The 21,258-nt window shown below is 40.2% G+C and overlaps 1 pseudogene; it reads right to left on the bottom strand.

The window, feature by feature from the left end:
• Positions 1-8,828: 8,828 nt before the first annotated feature.
• LOC132023913 (large ribosomal subunit protein eL8-like) lies at positions 8,829-9,615 on the bottom strand (annotated as a pseudogene).
• Positions 9,616-21,258: the final 11,643 nt, after the last annotated feature.

The raw sequence follows: 21,258 nt of genomic DNA, 5'->3' as shown, positions 1-21,258 counted from the left end.
GAATTATGGCACATCCCAATAGTAGTAAAGACAATGTCCTGTATGATTGGTCAGCCCTCTCAGAATCACATAGGAAATCGTTTCCCCAAGAAACTCATACTTTAGTCATTAAAACTATTACCACAATAAGTTTAGGTAATACTATCCCCTCAGATAGTTACAATGTTTTTTCTTATGATGAGAACTTTTAAGATCTACTCTTAGCAACTTTCAAATATACAATATAGTATTGTTAACTACAGTCACCATGCTGTACATTATATCTTCAGAATTTATTTATCTTGTAATTGAAAATTTGTACCTTCTGATCACCTTCACCTATTTTTTCCACCCCAACTCCAACCTCTATCTTTGGCAACCACCAACAGGATTCCTGCTTCCATGACTTTGTTTTTTTTTAGATTCCACATACAAATGAGATGGTACATTTATCTTTCTCTGTCTGACTTATTTCACTTGCATAATGCCCTCAAGCTTCATCTATGTAGTTGCAAACAGCAGAATTTCCTTTTTTTACTTTAATGGCTGAAAAATAGTCCATTATATATAGATATAGGTATATATGTATATAATGTATTACATATATATATATATATATATATATATATATATATACTACTTTCTTTACCATTCATCCACCGATGGGTGGTTCCCAGGTCATGGCTATTTTTTTTTTAAGATTTTATTTTTTTATTTGACAGAGAGAGTAGGCAGAGAGAGGTGGGGTGGGGGGAAGCAGGCTCCCTGCAGAGCAGAGAGCCCGATGTGGGGCTTGATCCCAGGACCCTGAGATCATGACCTGAGCCAAAGGCAGAGGCTTAATCCACTGAGTCACCAAGGTGCCCCAGGTCATGGCTATTTTAAGTAATGCTGCAGTGAACATGGGATGCATGTATCTTATCAAAATAGTCATTTTATTTCCTTCAGATATATACTCAGAAGTGGAATCACTAGATTAAAATCTTGAAGTTCAAAATCAAAAACATCTTGGGGCACCTGAGAGGCTCAGGTGTTAAGCGTCTGCCTTCGGCTCAGGTCATGATCCTCGGGTTCTGGGATCGAGCCCTGCATCGGGCTCCCTGCTTGGCAGGAAGGCTGCTTCTCTCTCTCTCACTTTCCCTGCTTGTGTTCCCTCTCTTGCTGTCTACCAAAAAATAAATAAAAATCTTTAAAAAAAAATTAAAAACCTCTGACAGATTTGTCCCTTCACAATTATATTTTAGATCAAAAGATAGTTTGTTTAGATAATAAATTGGGCTATTTTTTCTCCATTAAGAAATTGATGAAAAGTAGTGGGACAATGACTGACTAATATATGAGGAATGTCAACAGAGACATTTTTTAAGTTTTTATTTAATTATTTATTTAAGTGATCTCTATACCCCACGCAGGGCTCAAACTCATGACCCCGAGATCAAGGGTTGCCTGCTCATGACCCCAAGATCAGTGGTTCAGCCTGGATTCAAGTGTGATTCCAAGTGAAGGAGAGACCAAAGGAAGATTTGCTAGATGGACAGTCTGTGCAGTCTAATGGAGGCTTGGAAAGAACAGTAGAGAATCCTTGAGCCAACGTCAGCCATCGGAAGCGTCCTGTGTTTCCCAGGAGCAGGTTTGCCTTTTTCCCTGCCACACATTCATGGCAAGTGTACCCTCAATGTGCAGATGCAGCAGTAGGTCCCAGAACACAGTGTGCACGTATGTCCGTATTACCTTACCTTTAACATTGCTCTCCATTGATGGATTTTCCTGGTTCACCACCACTAAAGCTTTCAGGAGCTGAGCTCTGCCTTCTGCTAGAGACTTTCCTTGTTCCACCTGCCAAGGGTCATATTCTATTTGTATGCCAGGTGGCAGGCAAGCCCGACTTAAATCTTCATCTTACCTCCTGCTTTCTCAGACCACTCCTGATTTCACCTGTGTTACTCCAGGTGCCCCTCAAAGCAGACATTAAGAATGGGTTCAGAGAAAATGCTTCATATAGAGAATGGGAAGGGGACTCGGGGAGGCTGTGATAGCTGTCCTATCACACTACAAGTCTGACCTGGAATGAAGGAGAGAAGGAAGGAAATTTAGGTGTCATGTAGTCTAAGGAAAGTTCAGGAAGCCTAATGGGGAGTCCTCAAAACAACAGGAGCCCTCACAGGGTTCCTCAGTGTTTGTACAGCAGCAACCCATGAGAGGTGTGGCCTAAGCACAAACAGGAATGAATTTTACAATATTTCACAATATAATAGCTCAGGTCCTCACTCAAGTATGCTCCTGGTAGCTGGTGGCCTGGGAGGATATTCTCATGACCACTACAGTCATGAATTTGAAAAAAAATCATTAGAAATGATATGTCCTGGAAAAGGAAGGGAAATAATTAAATGATTACAAATCATGAACATTACAAATGATAAACAAATAATGGGACATTTGAAGTGATCTGATACAAGTGCACATTGAGTCTCGGAATGAGAAAAGAAAGAGAATGGGACCAAAAAAAGAGCTAAAGAAAAAAACAGTTAAAATTTCCACATATTTGTGGAAATAACTTACCTACTCAAGAAGCTCAACACATTCCAGGCAAGATAAATAGAAAAATACAAGAAAGTCACAACTAAGTACATCATAGTCCAGCTACCAAAAACTAAAAGAGATACCAAAAAGAAAAAACATTTCGTGTAGATGAGCAATGATGGATGATGGTATTTCATCATGGAAATGATATTTCACAAGAAACAATAGATGCCAGAAGACATGGAAAAACATTTTTAAGGATTTATTTATTTACTTGAGAGAGAGAGAGCATGCAGCAGGGAGGGGCAGAGGAAGAGGGAGAAAGTTAATCAGAGTCCATGCCGAGTGTGGAGACAGATGAGGGAGCCCAATGTGGGAGCCCAATGTGGGACTCATCCCATGACCCTGAGATCACAATCTGAGCCAAAACCAAAAGTCAGAAGGTTAACTGACCACACCACCCAGGTCCCCCATTGGAAAAACATTTTTAAAGTGCATCTAGAAAAGTGTTTTGGTTTTTTTTTTTTTTTGAAAGATTTATTTATTTATTTGACAGAGAGAGATCACAAGTAGAGGTAGGCAGAGAGAGGAAGGGAAGCAAGCTCCCTGCCGAGAAGAGAGCCTGATGTGGAGCTCAATCCCAGGACCCTGGGATCATGACCTGAGCCGAAGGCAGAGGCTTTAACCCACTGAGCCACCCAGGTGCCCCTCTGGAAAAGTTTTGAATATGGGTACATACTAAACCATAAAACAAGTCTCGTGAAATGTCAAAAAAAAAAAATTGAAATTTTACAGAGTATGTTTCCTGGCCATAATGGAATTAAAGGAGGAAGTAAAACTGTTTATTTACAAATGATAGGATAGTTTATACAGAAACAACAAAGTGAATGTACAAAAAACTAGAAGATTTAATATGTGAATTTTAACAAGGTCATAGAATATAAGCTTAATATAAAAAAATAATCATATTTCTATTTACCAGCAAATAATTAGAAAACGAAATTTAAGATGCCATTTATAATAGTATAAAAAATGAACTACGTAAGATTAAATTTACAAAAATTGTGTAAGACTTCTACAGTGATAAATACAAACATTGATAAGAGATAGTAAAGAAAATCTAGGGACACCTGGGTGACTCAGTGGGTTAAGCATCTGCCTTTGGCTGAAGTTATGATCCCAGGGTCCTGAGATCAAGTCCTGGTGTGGGGCTCCTTGCTCAGTAGGGAGCCTGCTTCTCCCTCTCCCTCGCCACTCCCCCCGCTTATGCTTGCTTTCTCTCTTTCTGACAAATAAATTAAAAAAAAACACTTATTAAAAAAAAGAGAAAATCTAAACAAGTAGAAGGTTATATCATCATCACACATTAGAAAATATAATATAATTAGATTAATAGTCATCCAAAAGTGATCTTTGAATTCAACACAATTCTAGTAAATATCCGAACAGGCTTTTTTTCAAGGAATTGACAAGCTATTCTAAAAATTTTCTGGAAATATAAAAGACCTACACTAACGGCCTTGAAAAAGAAGAAAGCTGGAAGCTACATGCCACCTCATCACAGGGCTGTTTAAAGCTGTGCTAATTTAGACTCTGTGGTAATGATGTAATGATTGATAAATAGATAAAGGGAACTGAAATTGAAGCTAAGAAATAGACACACTCCAACAGGGTCAGTTGATTTGCAACATAGTAGCCAAGGAAATTTGAAGTGGAAAGTAAAATCTTTTCTAGAAATGGTGCTGTGCGAATTCTAGCTGCTTTGGCCTCTCCCAGCTGTCATTCCTGTCTGTCCAATCCAGTAAGACTCCTGGGGTCTGTGTGGATTCCTGCCATCTCCACCACACCTGGAAACTGCCTAAAGAGACCTGGGACAATCTCATGGTTCATTGGATTGTGTCCTTTCTGTCAGAGGCCACAGGCCTGGGCTGCCGGTTGTCTAATGTGTGAAAGCGGGCATTAAAGACATTTTTGTCCAGTGTTCTTCAGACCCAGTTACTCCATATGGTTGAAACAGAAGCTGATGTGCACTTTTAAGGGAGCTTCTGTCTGCTGTGTGAAGAACAGATTGTCATGAAGCAAAAATGGAAGAAAGGAAAGCAGAGACCATTTGAGAAGTATTTGTAGCAGTCCAAGAAAGAAATCAGTGTGACAAGGGGTGCCTGGGTGACTCGGTCCGTTAAGCGCCAGACAGTTGATTTGGGCTCAGGTCATGATCTCATGGTTGGTGAGATCTAGCCCTGCCTCCAGCTCCTGCTCAGCGGGGAGTCTGCCTGGAATTCTCTCTCCCTCTCCCACTGCCATTTACTGAGAGAAGAGGAGGTATGAGAAGATTCAGGGTTGTTGGTGTTTTGTTTTGTTTTGTTTTGTTTTGATGGGGGGGTTGGAGCAGAAAGGAAGAAAAGAGTTCAAAACTCTCATTCTTTGTCTGGAAGTATAAAAAGGAAATTCAGGAATGGATTTTAAAAATATTTTTTCCTTGGGGCGCCTGGCTGGCTCAGTCCATGGAGCATGTGAACCTGATCTCAGGGTTGTGAGTTCAAGTCCCATGCTGGTCATGGAGTTCACCTGGAAAAAAATTAAAATTTTTTTCCTACATTTTTATCACATATTATATGTCTCTCTTTTCTAGAACATGAGCTTTTGGAAGAAAGAGTCTGTCTTATTATTCTGATGTCCCATGCAGTGCACACCATCGTCCTTTAATGTGTGTATTTGTGTGTGAAACTAGGGGATCTGATCAACTTGGTGTCAGAGGTGGAGGAGCTGAGCATTCTGGGTTACAGGAGGGGGTAATGAGAAATCCCTGGAGGAGATCTAGAATACTCTGCTATTCATTCCTGGAAACCAACGTAGCCCAGTAAGGATAAAAAATGTGTATGAAATCATAAATACTGTGTGTTTATATAACCTTAGATGGAAATAATCAGAGAAGATGCCTTGTGATTTTGATATCATTTGTTTCCGTGAAGAATAAAAATCCTTTTTTGAATTGAAAACACAGAGGTGAAGTGGAGGATGGGCCCAAGTATGTGTCTAATAACACGCCAACATATCTAAATACCCTGCTTAAAAGCTTGTCTTTCTCGGCCCGAGTGCTATAGTTTATAACGGAGCTCCCACAGATCTTTTCATGATTGTAGATGGCTTTATTTTTATGATCTTTAGCTGCAGTGTTAAAAATGCCAAATCGACACTGCATTCTGTGGGGGTGGATGGGAGAAGAAAGGTAACCCTACATGGCGATAAGAGGCCCTGCTGCCCAAAACTTTTGCTGTCTTTGAAATGTTCACTCCTAGGCTTGCTGTTTAGGTTAAAATATGGTCTTAAAAATAGCCATTAAAATTTGTTAAATGTCTCACTGTGTGAGTTAGCACAGTAAGTAGGGAGAATGTACGCAGTCTTTAAAGCTGTTGTACTGCCTTGACTTACCAGTCTTCCGATCCTGGATAAGAGAGGCTTAACTTCTCTAAGCCTCAGTGTATTAATCTATGAAATGGGACTAATAATATCTATCACACTAGGTTGTCATAAGGATTAAATCAATAATGAATGTAAAGTTCCTCTGAGCAGTTCTTGGTGCCTTTAGTTAGCTAAGAAAGAGCAGAGTATAATGAAAGAAGACCCTGGACAAGTACATTTTGATATGGTGGAAGGAACTGGAGAAGCTTGAAGCATTGGGAGCCAACACAGAAGGAAGGAAAGGGTCTTGGCTGAGAATGTTAGTGAACAGAGGGCATCATGGGGATTCTCAAAGGCCCTGGGAGCACTCCAGAAGGAGGGATAGGACAAAATCACCACTAGAAAATGGGAAGCTGGTGCCAAAAAACCCCATGGTTACTTCGGACAGACCCAAGTAAATATTTACCAAATCTTAACATAGGACAAAGAGTTCTGAAGTTTAGAAACAAGGGAAGAAATCATCTACACAAAGTTAATTATGTTAGACTAAAAAAAAAAAAATCTGAATTTCCCTACTTTAAAAACATTTAAAGAATTTTTAAATGAATAGAAACTTCATCAACAGACATTATTTTTAAAGATCCCACTCTAGGCCTTCCAGGTAAAGACAGTAATTACAGGCAGTCATCTACTTTTGCTCTTTCTCCAGACCCTACTAAAACAGCAGCGAAGGGGGTGTCAGGAAGGCAGAAACTCACCAGGATGGAGAGAAAAGAGCAAGGAGATGAGAGAAGCAAGATTTTGAAGCTACAAAACAGATGGGGTGATACAAACTCCCCCAAACTCCCCAAAACAGAATCATCAGGCAGCAGCCCAGAAAGCTGACATTCATTCTCATTTACCCTGCAGGATCTCCGGTGGGGTCCAGTAGTGGCAGCCTCTGCCACCTGTGGAGGTCAGGAAGTGGAAATAGAAAAGAGCTGGAAATAGGACAGCTGGCTGAGAATCGATTAAGTAATTGGACCCCGGGTCTCCTCCCTACTCCGTATTTGGGCCATCGGGGAGCCCTTGTGAGAATGGGGGTTCATTGTCAGGAGAGATGAGCACAGACGCCACCAGGTAGAACTGTGAATGGAGCACATCGTACTGAAAACAGGTCCTGAGATACCTTGGCCTCTTTTCCCAGTCAGCAACTGTCAACCTTGTTTGTATGAAAGGAGACCAGAAAAGTGTTCAAGGAATTTGACCAGCCCACTAAACCAAGACTAAAGAGACTGACAGTAGAAATCCCCAACTACTCCATTATGAAGTGTTCCCTTTCCCCTCCCTGCTCAGGCCCAGCAAGCAGATTTTTAGTTCCTTACTCTTGAGGAAATGAAAACAACCAGACATCCGAGGGAAGTCTCCAATATGGAAGAGAGAAACCAAAGAAATAAGCAGAAAAAAAAGCAACTCAGAGGAAACGGACCATTCGAGAGAGAAAAAAAAAAAAAAAAAACACTTTTTGAAAGGAATGCTGTGGTTAATAGCCAGAGATAAGAAAAGATACCGCCTGTGAAACAAGAATAGGATACTGTTTTAGAAGACTGCAGAGATCCCTCAAAGGAAAAAGAAAATCTCTTAAAACTAAAAACATGATAATGAGACTAAAAACTCAAGAAAAGTGTTGAAAGAAAAAATTAAGGAAGTTTTCCAGTAAACAAGGTGAAAAAATGGTAAAAGTGGATAGAAACTTTGGCAGTCCAGCCAGAAGTTCTAAAATCTAAATCATAGCAATCCAGAAATAGAGAAGAAAATGCAGAAGAGAGGGTTCAAAACAAAAAATCAATACAATGTCTCAGAACTGAAGCACATGAGTCTACAGATGAAAAGAGTCCATGACAGAACAGTACAATGGATCAAAGGAGGCTCACACCACACTCATGTGATGGTTGATTTTGTGTGTCAACTTGGCTAGGGGGCAGGATGCCCAGGTGTGGAGTCCCTATTTTACACATCTGGTTTCCTAAACTTTGCAACCATTTTATTTTATTTTTATATGATTATATTCTGGGATAAATGTGGGTTTTGTTACAATTAAGATGTTAGTGTTTATATAGAGGGGAAAAGTGTGGTTTTTTTTAAAGCGTCATCAAATTGAAACTAAAGTTTGGAAGCAATAAAGTGGTTATACTTTCCCCTAAAAACAGCTGGTTATCACATTTTTAGAAATCACGAGCCTATTGACTGTGCGTCAAAACATGCCGAGACCTTTGGCATTTATTGTACTGAGAAGGACCTATCGTACCATAGGGTGCCAGAGCTGGTGACATCGATTTATATAATCCTGTGAGTGTTCTTTGTACATGTGTTAAGCATCAAGGTGAAGTGCTATTACTATTAAAGATAGCCGAATGAGGAGCCATAAGCGGCTGGATCCAGAAAAAGAACTGTAACATTCACTTTCATTTTGCAGACCAGCCTTGTTTTCCGGCAAGGACCTTTCTCACACGGAAGTCGTGCTACCGCTAGATGGCAGCACAGTGGAGCGCTGATGGTCAGAACCAGGAAACTGGCTGGAGGAGACCCCCTGAGCCTGGCAGGCGGGAACTTAGAAGAGAGATTTACTCACTCGGCCTCCATCCATCCATCCATCCACCCACCCATCCATCCACCCACCCATCCATCCATCCACCCAATACGCACTGACTTTTTAAAAAGAACTCTTGCTAACGATGCTGTTGAATTTAAAACAATATTCCCCAGACCATATTTTAAAATCACAGAAGTTGACTAGACAGGAAAGAAACAGATTGAAGTACATTCCTCCTACATGACTGGTGTAGATGGAGATGTCCAAAAGTGAGCACTGCATGTTTTTATTTTTATTTTTTTGTGGAAGAGAATTTTTTATCACTTTTACGTACAGGAAATTCAACAGCATACACTTAGCCCAGTCTGGTGGCCAGTTCTTTAGCCTTTTTACCTTTTCCAGCGTGGCAATGCAAGCCACCGATTTAGGATCCAGGATCTTGCCTCCTCGGTGATGGTGGATCTCATCCTATCTGTCTTTGTAATTGGTCCTGATAGATTCTACCAGCTTAGCCAGAGCTCCTTTGTTTTCATAGTTAACCAGGGGAAGCCAGAATGGTGCATGTCTTCCTGGGGATCAAACACTCCAGCCTGGCCTGGAGTAATGCAGTAGGGAACCCCCATCTTACAACACAGGACAGGCAGGAAGACAACCATTTTAATGGGATCCACATCATGGACAATCACTACCAGTTGAGACTTCTTGTTTTCCACCAAGGTGGTAACATATTAACCCCAGCTTGAAGGACAGGCGGCCTCTTAGTGGGGATATCTGCTTCGCCAGTAGCTTTCTTCTCAACCCCGGCCGATTCCTGCTTCCTCTATTACTTTGTGTCTGGTCTGTGTCTGTGGGTGAGTGTAAGCAGTTGAGTAGCTGTTTGGCTGTCTAAGGCCTGGGCGAACTGGTCAATCACATGAGGCACTTTGAGACATTTACAGGGAATAGCCCTTTGCCACTGGAGCCAGATGTAGTGATTTGACAAAACGAGTGAGGTCTCTTTTGGGCTGGATGTCCTGTCTGACGCCCAAATTCTTGGTCCTTTTCTCCAAAAGAGGATTGACCACCTTCTTGGCCTCCTGCTTCTTCAGGACAGCAGGAGCCCAGGCTGTCTTCCTCCCCTTTGTTTTCTTTTCTTTTGGCATCTCAGAAGGCAGGAGGAGAGAGCAGCACTGAGTGTTTTTAAACACAAGGAATCAAGCATTAGGCTTGACTTAACGAGGGAGGCTTGGGAGCTATTTCTTGAGATCAGAAACTGCAAATAGTTCAAGGTCAAAGCTTTGGAATGGGAAGAAGTGAATAGTCATCAGAGTGGGGAACAAGTTGGTGTTGCGGGATTATGGCAACTATTCCTTGCAGATCCGGGCCGTTTTCAGGATCCATTTCACTAATACCTGCTGACAGAAACGACTTGATACCCAGCATACCAGTTTTTAACTGTTATAATTTTCCTTCCACACCGTTGGAGAAAAGCATTTCATTTCTTTGCTCACACATTTGTCATTTGTGTACTTCCTTCCTGCTCTGTTTTCCCTAGCCTAAATTCCATCTACATCTGCCAGGAGTTTTCCCTTTGCTACTAAGAGATCTTGATATGGCTAACTCCAACACAAAGGAGAGAAGTGGGTTAGTCTCCCAATCCAACTCCTTTCGTTCAAACTGCCTTTTCAAGCACATACAAAAAGGCAAAATGTGGCATCCTGTAACGGTCAAAGTGTGATTTTTATTCTTCCTGTATAGAGAGACAACAACACAGAAATAGCTTTGTCCTCTAGAGCAATGGCTTTTAAACCTTTTGAAATCTGACCTTTGATCAGAAATACATTTTACTTCACAGCTGCGCCAGCCCTGGGACTATCTGCCGTCAAATCCATTCCTTATTCTTCTCTTTTTCTGCCGTGTTTCAAGGATGATGATCCCAAAAGGCTGTATTTCCAAGGCTCCCAGGTTATGGTAACTGACTTCTGGCTGGGTGCCACTCGTGTGCAGCTCTGACACTGGTGGGTGAGGGGAACAGAAAAGCGAGGACAATTCCCTCCATCTTTCTCTGCCTCGAGCGCATCTCTGACAGTGGCTGGGTCTTCCCTCTGGCTCCAGCTCCAGCCAAAATGTCCTACGATTTTAGCTTCTGCTGGATGACCCCAGCTCTGGGACCCAACAACACTGTTATGTCCCTATGTCCCTCCAGTCAAAAGGGATTAGTGGTTTCTGCCATTGTTGATCTCTGGGTTGTATCGTCTTCCCCAGTTTGGCTTCTCAGCTTTTTCATTATTTGTGTAACCAGTTTCCAGTTTAATTCCTTCCATTAAAAAACACACTCACCATGGTTTCCATTTTTCTGCTATTTCATTATAGCACATATATATGCATGAAACAGAAGCAAATACTTCCTTAATAATATTCCTTTCACTGTGTGTAATGACTCTAATATTTCCTATTCTATCTCACCTTTTTTTTTTTTTTAAAGTAATTTCCATGACCAATGTGGAGCCCAAGATGGGGCTTGAGCTCATGACCCTGGGATTAAGACCTGAGCTGAGACCAAGAGTTAGATACTTAACCAGCTAAACCACCCAGGTGCTCCTATTCTTTTTTTTTTTTTTTTCAAGAATTTTATTTATTTATTTGACAGAGAGAGATCACAAGTAGGCAGAGAGGCAGGCAGAGAGAGGAAGGGAAGCAGGCCCCTGCTGAGCAGAGAGCCCGATGTGGGACTCGATCCCAGGACCCTGAGATCATGACCTGAGCCGAAGGCAGTGGCTTAACCCACTGAGCCACCCAGGCACCCAGGTGCTCCTATTCTATTTCACTTTTTAAAATGCCAATCACAACTCTATAAATGGAATTCACATCTCGTTGATGGGTTGTATCTTGCTAATGGAGATTTGAAAAACACTGCTTTAGAGACCATATTTATTTTTACTTTTTAAAAGTCTGGTTTACTGACTCATATACACAGAAAATTCACCTTTTTAGGAACACATTATAAGAAGTTCAAAAATATACAGATATACAGAATATTTTCATCATCTCCCAAAGCTCTGTTGTTCTCTCTCTCTCTCTCTTTTTTAAGATTTTTATTTATTTGTTTGACAGAGAGACCACAAGTAGGCAGAGAGGCAGGCAGAGAGAGAGGGGGAAGCAGGCTTCTTGCCAAGCAGAGAGCCCGATGCGGGGCTCGATCCGAGGACCCTGAGATCATGACCTGAGTCGAAGGCAGCGGCTTAGCCCACTGAGCCACCCAGGTGCCCCGCCTTGTTCTCTTTTGTAGTTAACCCCTCTCTCCATCCTGAGCCCCTAGTAAACCACCAATGTATTTTTGTTGTTGTTGTTCTTATAGTTTTATCTTTTCCAGAATGTCATATAAATAAAATCCTATAGTATAGAATCTCTTGAATCTGGTTTCTTTCCCTTAGCACAGTGCTTTTTAAAGATTTTATTTATTTGTCAGAGAGAGAGAGAGAGAGAGCGCACAAGCAGGCAGACTGGCAGGCAGAGGCGGAGAGAAGCAGACTCCCTGCCGAGCAAGGAGCCCGACGTGGTACTCGATCCCACGACCCTGGGATCATGACCTGAGCTGAAGGCAGCGGCCCAACCGACTGACCTACCCAGGCTTCCCAGCACAACGCTTTTTAGATTCATTTGTGTTGTTACATGTGTACATAGTTCATTCCTTTTTATTGCTGAATGATATTCTATTATCACATTAAAGCTTAGTAAATTCTTATGTTAACCTAAAATGTATATTTTACTTCTGCTATTTGTTTTGCAACCTGTTAGTCTGAAATCATGTAAAATCTTTGTGGTGGTCCTCACAGCTGGGCTCAACAGGGGTGGGAAATCATCATAGGACAACCTCAACAGTTTTCATGTTCAAAGACAAGAGGGTAATAGCTTGAGCTCTGGAGTCTTACTCTCTTGATTGAATTCTTTCTTTTAACTCTTGCTACTTCCTGATCTTGAGCAAATTACTTAACCTCCCTTAAATTATAGTTTCCTCATCTATAAAACAAGATGGTAGCAATGGTATGTGTTTCACTGAATTCTTGTGGAGATAAAATGAGATGAAATGAGTAAAGCACTTAGTGCAATGACTGGTGCCCATAAGTACAAGTAAATTAGTTTATGTCCTAGGGAAGCTGGCTGTAATTTAGCTGGTCTAAAAAGTCAGGGGAAACAGTTTTTTTTTTCAAGACTAACTCACTTCCTTTAAAACCCTGTCACTCACTTCTGAGCCTCTGTGAGCTGTGTCATTGCCAACCCAATGATTCAGCCTGATTCAGTCCATGAGGTCTGGGAAGCCCAAATCTGGGGACAACCCATTGACTCTGGCACCTAACATCATCAAGTTAGCTGGTCATTGAACTTGATGACCACATCAGTTAGCTGGTCATCAGTGGGACTTGAAGTCCTCATCTCCTCTATAAACTTTTCAATTTGTATTATGATGGGTCTCCAACACATGCTTAAAATGATGCAGATTGCAGGCTACAAAGAGAAGAATCCCAGATTGAAAGCCAGAACACTTTGGCATCGGGTCGGACCCACCACTTTTTACTGATGTGATTTTGAACAAGTCACTCACCATTTCTGTGCCTTGGTTTCTTCATCTGTTAATGGGTATATAATATGATTATTTCCCATAAGTCTTCCTGAATCAACCATCATTTACAATGATTTCAAAATTAAAATATTATTACTATTTTATATAAAAGTATATTTGATCATTCAAATGTGGCAATTCAGATTTGAATTACATGAACTCTTTGTGATATGATGAGTATGATGATTATTTCTGTGAAAGCATTTGTTATTGCTTCAGTAATAAAGACTGATTGAGTTTATAAAACACTGTTCCACTGGACCCATGAATCTCAGTGTTTAATACTTACCAGGCATGCACATTCTAACAGCCTTTGTGTTCATATAATGGACCAGTGAATTCTATTTGCTGCTGAGGTTTCAATCACATCCTACAAACAAAGACAGATTGTTTTGAATTAGTGTCTGTCAGGGAAAGATGTTCAATTGTTAAATTACTTTAGTTATATGTGAGTTTTAATTATCTGGATCATACTTCTCCTTTACAAATTATATTTCTCTGTAGAATGAAATCTTTCTGAATTAGATAAATTAATTATTGACATGTTTCTATATATTTAAATCATGCTTGCAGCATAAATTGTCACTTTTAAAAGCACATTCTGGGACTTAACCAAAGCCATTGAAATGTCACTGTCCTAAAAAAGCAAAAAACTGAGGCTTGTGTTTTCTAATAAATTTGTTAAGGAACATAAAAACTATTATGCATAACATCAATCCATCTATTTTTTTTTTTTTGAGAAAGAGTGTGTGCTTATAAGCAGCATGAGAGAAGTGGGGTGTCAGAGGGGCAGAGGGAGAGGGAGAGAGAGAACCCCCAAGCAGGCTTTAAGCCCAGAAGGGGCTCAATCTCAAAACCCCAAGATCATGACCTGAGATGAAATCAAGAGTCAAATGCTCAACTCACTGAGCCACCCAAGCACCCCATCCATCAATTCTATTATAGAGTATTTGTTACAAACTTGGAATTGTGTTGCCTAAGGAATGCAAAGTTGACTAAGAGTGAGAAGGTCATGATCTATTGAAAAAGTAAGGACACAATTTATAATACAATCCAGGAGGCATTGTAATTGAGATAGTAATCATCAGTAAATATTTTTTAATAAATTTAGTGCCAGCATGTGCTAGATCCTATACTAGCTATTAAGAATAAGACTTTAAGAGTTTATGGTCTAATAGAGGAGACCAGCAAATATAAGAAATTGTCAAAGAGGACTCACCTCACCTTGAGGAATGATGCAGGAGAATCTTCCCATAGGTAAAATTAAAACTGAGTACAGAAAAGCTAACAGGAGGAGGTAAGATAAAGAAGAGGGCTAAGGATATTCTAGGCAGAAAATCAATTTTTGCAAAGGTACAGAGATGAGAAAAACTACAAATCATTTAGTATGTCTGGGTCCTGGGATACATACTAGAAAGTGGCAAAGGCTGCCGCTAGGATGAATAAGGACCAGGTAACGAGGGGCTATGTTTGCTGCATTATCTAGACCAGTTTGTGTTGGTGTTGTGTCAGTTTTGTTGGCCTCCAGGGTATCTGATAAGACCTTTACTGTCTTTTGAATTATTATTTCTTTATTGACAAAGTGTTGTTCCTTTTTGCTTTGAAGATTTTTTTTCATTGTCTTTAGTTTTCAGATACTTGGCTATGGTCTTGGTGTGGGTTCCTTAGGATTTATCTCACTGGGGTTTTACTCAGCTTCTTGAATCTGTAGGTTTTTATCTCTTGCCAGATTTGAGAAGTTTTCAGCCATAACTTCTTTGAGTACTTTTTCAGGCCTATGCTTTCTCCTCTTCTTCAGAGACTCTGATTGGATCTTCAGATCCTGTAGTTGCCACACAGGGCCCCAAGACTCCCTTCAATTAAAAAAAAATTTTAATAGATTTTCATTTTTAGGGCAGCAAAACCATTGAAGATTTTCCTGTAGAAAATACATGTGTGTGCACACACAAACATGTGTGTATGCACACACATATATTCATGCATATATATTTGTATGAATGCTTTATTGAGATATAATGCACATATGATATCATTCTTAGTATATTCCCTGAGTTGTGCTCCCATCATCACAATCAACTTTAGGACATTTCATGTCTCCAAAAATAAACTCTGTACCCATTAACAGTCACACCCCCCTCTCCACCTGTAGGCAAAGAAAAGTCATTCTGTGTGTACAGATTTGCCTATTCTGGACATTTCATGGACACATATTGCATGGAACCATGCAATATACAAGCTACTGTGACTGGGTTCATTTATTTAGCTTAACGTTTTCAATCCATGTTGTAGCATGTATCAGTAATTGCTCCTTTTTTTGGTAAATAACATTTGTTTTAGTTTTCTATTGCTGTTGTAACAATTTAGTACAAACTTAGTGGCTTAAAATGATGCAGATTTGTTATCTTACAGTTCTATAGTCAGAAGTCTGGTGTTGGTGTCACTGGGCTAAAATCAAGGTGTCGTCAGGGAAGCACACTTTTCTGGAAGCGCTGGAGAAGAATCTGTGTCCATACCTTTTTCAGCTTCTAGAAGATGCCCACGTTTCTTGGCTAGTGGTCCCCTTCCATCTTCAAAGCCAGAAACAGCAGATTGAGTCCTCTCACATTATATAACCCCAATTGTCCTTCTTCCCTCTTCCACTCTTAAGAATCTTTGTGACTACATTGGGGCCCCATGAATAACCCAGAATAATCTCCCTATTTCAAGGTCAGCTGATTAGCAAACTTAATTTTAGCTGCTCCTTAGTAATTCCCTGTTGCCGTGTAATATAATATATTCACAGATCCTGGGAATTTGGATACAGTGGTTTGCCTACCACCCATTATAAGTATGTGCATTTTATTTGTCTGTTCATCAGTTGATGGTTATTTGGGTTGTGTCCACTTTGGGGCTATTATGGATAATGCTGTTATGAACACTTGTGTACAAGTTTTTGAATGGATATATGTTTTCATTTCTCTTAGGTAGATATCTAGAAGTAGAACTGCTGGGACAGAAGATTTACTTTCTAGACAATCATTCTGGCTCAGAGTAGAGAATGGTAGGAGTGATATATACTAAGTTTTATATGAATATGAAGGAAGAACAACACTTGTTGGTGAAGGCCTCAGAGAGGAAACATTTGAGCTGGATCTTGTAAAGTTATATTATCATTTATTGGCTTTCTTTTTTTTTAAAGATTTTATTTATTTATTTGACAGACAGAGATCACAAGTAGGGAAGGGGGCAGACAGAGAGAGAGAGAGAGAGAGAGGAGGAAACAGGCTCCCTGCTGAGCAGAGAGCCCAAAGTGGAGCTTGATCCCAGGACCCGGGATCATGACCTGAGTGGAAGACAGAGGCTTTAACCTGCTGAACCACCCAGGCACCCCTATTGGCTTTCTTTTAATTGTGAAAGTAACAAATCCATTGTAGAGAATTTTAAAAATATAGAGAAGTCTCTAAAAGATTTTAAAAATCACTTAATACCCCACCACCCAGTGGAAACCACAGCTGACATTCTGCAGTGCTTGTTTTGTGTGTATGTGTAGGATTTGAGTTCATATTGTATATAAAATTTTGTTGTTCATTCTTTTCAATCAACATATGTCTTAAGCATTTTCCCATATCATTAACCATCAAAAAAAGAAATAAACTGGTTACATAGTATTCCTTTCCTGTATTCCTTTACATAAATATCCTTTACTGTAAGATATTTAGGTTGATTTACAACTATCTATTGTGATAGGTATTACTATGAAGGACAGTCTTGTACATGTATCTTTTCTTTGAGTTGGGTTTTGAAGAATGAGTTAACTTGGAATCATGGAGTCTAGCAAGAGAGTGGTCTCCTCTGTTTGAAAATAACATAACATTCTATGTTAACTGTACTTCAATTTAAAAAAATGTTAGTGGTCCCCAAGAACACACCAACAGATGCTTTTGTGCACAACTCCTGAAGGATATAGGAATAAAAATGTTTAAACGAAGACTCATAAAATAAAAATTGGAGTTTGCTTTCCTATATGTAAAATAAAATTCCTGATGCAAAATTTTATTCTAGCCATGATAATAATCCACCATTGTTAGTGGTAATGTGACACTAAAAATCTAATCTTGGACTAACCAAACTACTTTTTTCCTCTCAAGAGTATTTTTTTTTAAACAAATATTGCAAGATTTAAAAAACAACCACAAACTCTATCATTGATAAAGCCATGTCAATTGTTAGATACCACTTTACATTTCCAAACTACAGGCTTCAGTCCTTCTTTAGAAAGCGATCTAATTCTTCAAGAAAATTCTGCCATATTTAAGTTTTGGTGTGATTAGAGCAGATCTGGCCCTTCAATATTAGCTACCTTGGCTTCAAACCTGTCCTAAAAGGCTGTGACTTCTATGTCAGGGACAAGCCCTAGATTCACATGCACACCTGTTAAAGAAATAAGCCCTGCCATGCTGGTATTTCAAAATGTCCTGTTGGACCCTCAGATGTTATTTACCACCAATGTGTTATGTGTGAGGATGCAGCCGCTGAGCCAAGAAAGACAATGGAAAGAAAACAAGAGCTTGATGATGACTGTGATCCTATATACAGAGCGAACTAACCTCGGTGAATTGCAAAGATAGAAGTGGGTTTCAGTCCCATGTGCCAAAATGGAGGACTCTGCATCTTATATGAAATAAAGTTTCAAAGTACCACATACTTCTTATTTCAGATTCTAAGGACAGGTATTTTTAGTAAAATTAGTGGTGGTGTTTCTTTTTCTTTTCTTTTCTTTCTTTCTTTCTTTTTTTAAGGTTTCATTTATTTGAGAGAGAGAAAGAGCACAAGTGGGGGCAGGGGTAGTGGCAGGGAGAGGGAGAAGGAGACTCCCCACCAAGCAGGAAGCCCAATGGTGGTCCTGGACCCCAGGACCCCAGGACCCCAGGACCACAACCTGAGAAGAAGGCAGATGCTTTACTTACTGAGCCACTCAGGTGTCCCAGTGTGGTGGTGTTTTATCAGGAGTCAAATATAAGAAGTGAAATAACTATCTCTTTAAAAGTTGAGAAGCACTGGGGCACCTGGGTGGCTCAGTGGGTTAAAGCCTCTGCCTTCGGCTCAGGTCTTGATCCCAGGGTCCCCCATATCAGGCTGTCTGCTTGGCGGGGAGCCTGCTTCCCCCTCTTTCTCTGCCTGCCTCTCTGCCTACTTGTGATCTGTCTGTCAAATAAAAAAATAAATAAATAAAGTTGAGAAGCACTTCGTACCCCTAAGTTATAGATCCTAAGTTGGGCCAGTGACTAGGATTTAGCAGAAGAATTTCTGAAACAACAAATTATAAATATTTTTTAAAGGATTTTATTTATTTATTTGACAGAGAGAAAGATCACAAGTAGGCAGAGAGGCAAGCAGAGAGAGGGGGAAGCAGGCTCCCTGCTAAGCAGAGAGCCAGACGTGGGACTCGATCCCAGGACCCTGAGATCATGACCTGAGACGAAGGCAGCGGCTTAACCCACTGAGCCACCCAGGCGCCCTATAAATATTATTTTGATGTGAAGTAATCAGTCACATTATTGTCACAAAGGTTAAATATCTCAATGAGGGATCATTTGTAGAAAGAGCTCCTGGTCATGGTGGCTCTTCTTTTATTTTGAATTAATCTCACTTGCCTTTTGCTCTTCCCTGACCTCCCATCTCCTCAACCCCTTTCTAAATTTTATTTGTTTAGTTTTTACTTTTGTCTCCAGACTTTCAAGTTTCTCCCTATTCCACCCAACTTGTAAAACCCCAAACTGAAGAAATTAAAATGGAATTCCTGATAATATAGTCGAGTGTTATTTTAATGCTTTTACTACATACTCCATGCACCTCATGTTCCATGAGAAATGTGTTTTCTTTCTTTTAACATATGCCTACACACTTCCATTGCTAATCCTAGAGCCACCTCTTCCCAGTGATAACATAGCTCAGATCATTTTTCTGGTGTGTAGATGAGGCTGTCATGTGGAATGGAATCAAAGCCCCAAGGAGCAAAGTATATTGCCTTGCCCTCCCAGACAAGACCCAGAAGGATGTTAAACTGCTTTTATGTGGCTTACATTCAGATGCACTGTGACATAATATGCCTTTTTGCCAAAATATTTCCCTCTTTCTCATTTGAATGCATCTAAAAGTCTTACTGGGAAAGATAAACAAGCTTTTAAAAATATAAACAGACCGACCTCGAAATTTTTAAGCAGTAAAAAAAACTTGCAGAATTTTCATAAGGCCAGAAATAATCTGGCCAAATCTTCTTTAGGATGTGTAGGGAGCAGTCTAGGCAAGAGTTCCACGTGTGGGCTTTTTTTCTGTCTTTTTCTTAAAGATTTTGTTTATTTATTTGAGAGAGAGCAAAGGAGACAGAGTGCACCCGTGCAAGCAGTGGGGAGGGGTGGAGGGAGAGAGAAACAGACTCCTTGCTGAGCAAGGAGCCTAACATGGAGTTCAATCCCAGGATCCTGAGATCATGACCTGAGCTTAAGGCAGAAATTTTCACCAACTGAGCCACCAAGGTGGCCCAATGCATGGGCTTTCATAGACAAGTGTTTTCACCTCTACCTAGCAAAAGAAATGTTGTTCCTCGCAAAATCAGCTCCAAGTGAATTTGTGAAGAATCCTAATTATATTTGACACCAAGAATCTCCCTTTCCATTAGTCTTCATTTCCCCCCTTTTTAGTTTGGTTTAGTTACTTCCAGCCATCTTTTCTTTCCTGTTCTCAGCAATATGTCAGATATATTCCCAAGAAAATATAAATGACTAATATGACTTCAAGTGCTCCTTCCTAGAGGTCATTACAAGGAACAAAGCCTAAACCTAAAGTAGTGGTAATCAAAGCACAGGGGCAGGACAGATGATGTAAATGAGCAAAGCAGGTGGCATCTTAGGAAAGCAGGGAGATGGTGGAGGTGGAGCCAAAGGAGAGCCCCAGCCTCTCTCAAAGAGGGTGCCCAGCTCCTGTAGACTGTTGGCAAATGGATTTATGGGCTCCAGTATTACCAGATCTCCTGACATTTATTTTACAACTCATGTTTTTCTGAGAAATCTCCTAAAGTGTCATCGTGTTGGAGCACTAAACATACCTGCAAGCTCCATTCCAGTCGGGTAGCCCACAGATACCCTGGCTATTCTTGGATGACGGGAAGACATGCTGACCATTGGAAGGCTGTATGGGCCAGAGGAAAGAGTTTTGAAGTGCCCCAAACCTGTAGAAATCTCAGCTTTGTCTCCCATAGGCTCAATAATCTTGAGCAAGTCATTTAATATCATTGAGCTTAACTTCATTGTCTGTAAATTGAGAATAAAGCATCTCAGCCTTGCAAAATTTCCAGGTTAAGTTGTGCAACATATAAAAAGCATGTGTCAGAGACTAATACAGTAGTTGCTTAATATGCAGTCACTATTACAGCCTCTGCGACTACCACTATTTACTATTAATATAGTGGAATTTCAGGCATCAAACAACATATGAGGAAAGTACTCAACAAGGGCTTATTTTCCTGCAACCCTTCAAACACATCATCACTTACCTGTATATGAGATCATTCCTGTCCATATAGTCTGAATATGGATGTGATATAGAATTGTGTGATTATAATTTATTAGAGAGTTGACACATCAAAATATACAGTATATTTAAGCAAAAAGGCTAGGTTGTTACATACATTGGAATCAACAGAGTAACATTAAAATCATTTTTATTTTAATTGGGTTCTAGTTTTGGTTTTGGTTTTGTTTTAACTGTTAGCCTGGGGCGCCTGGGTGGCTCAGTCAGTTATGTGGCTGACTTTTGATTTTTGGCTCAGGTCATGATCTCAGGGTCCCAGGATTGAGACCTGCAGTGGGCTCAGTGTTCAGTGGGGAGTCTGCTTCAGGATTCTCTCTCCTTCTGCCTCTCTCCCCACTTGCCCATGCTCTCTCTCTCTCTCTCTCTCTCAGATAAATAAACAAATCTATTTTAAAAATATTTTTATTTATTTGTGAGAAGAGAAACAGAGAGGGCATGAGTCAGGGGGAGAGCCTGAGGGACAAGCAGACTTCCAGGTGAGCCCTACATGGGGTTCTATGCCAGGACCCTGAGATCGTGATCTAAGGGGAAGTTCGATGTTTAATGAAATGAACCACCCAGGCACCCCAATAAATAAATCTTTTTTTTAAGATTTTATTTTATTTTGTTTTGTTTT

This window comes from Mustela nigripes, chromosome 8 (assembly GCF_022355385.1).
Source record: "Mustela nigripes isolate SB6536 chromosome 8, MUSNIG.SB6536, whole genome shotgun sequence".
NCBI classification, from domain to species: domain Eukaryota; kingdom Metazoa; phylum Chordata; class Mammalia; order Carnivora; family Mustelidae; genus Mustela; species Mustela nigripes.
Note: the sequence above shows the minus strand (reverse complement) of the source record. Positions and strands in the feature narration are given on the sequence as shown.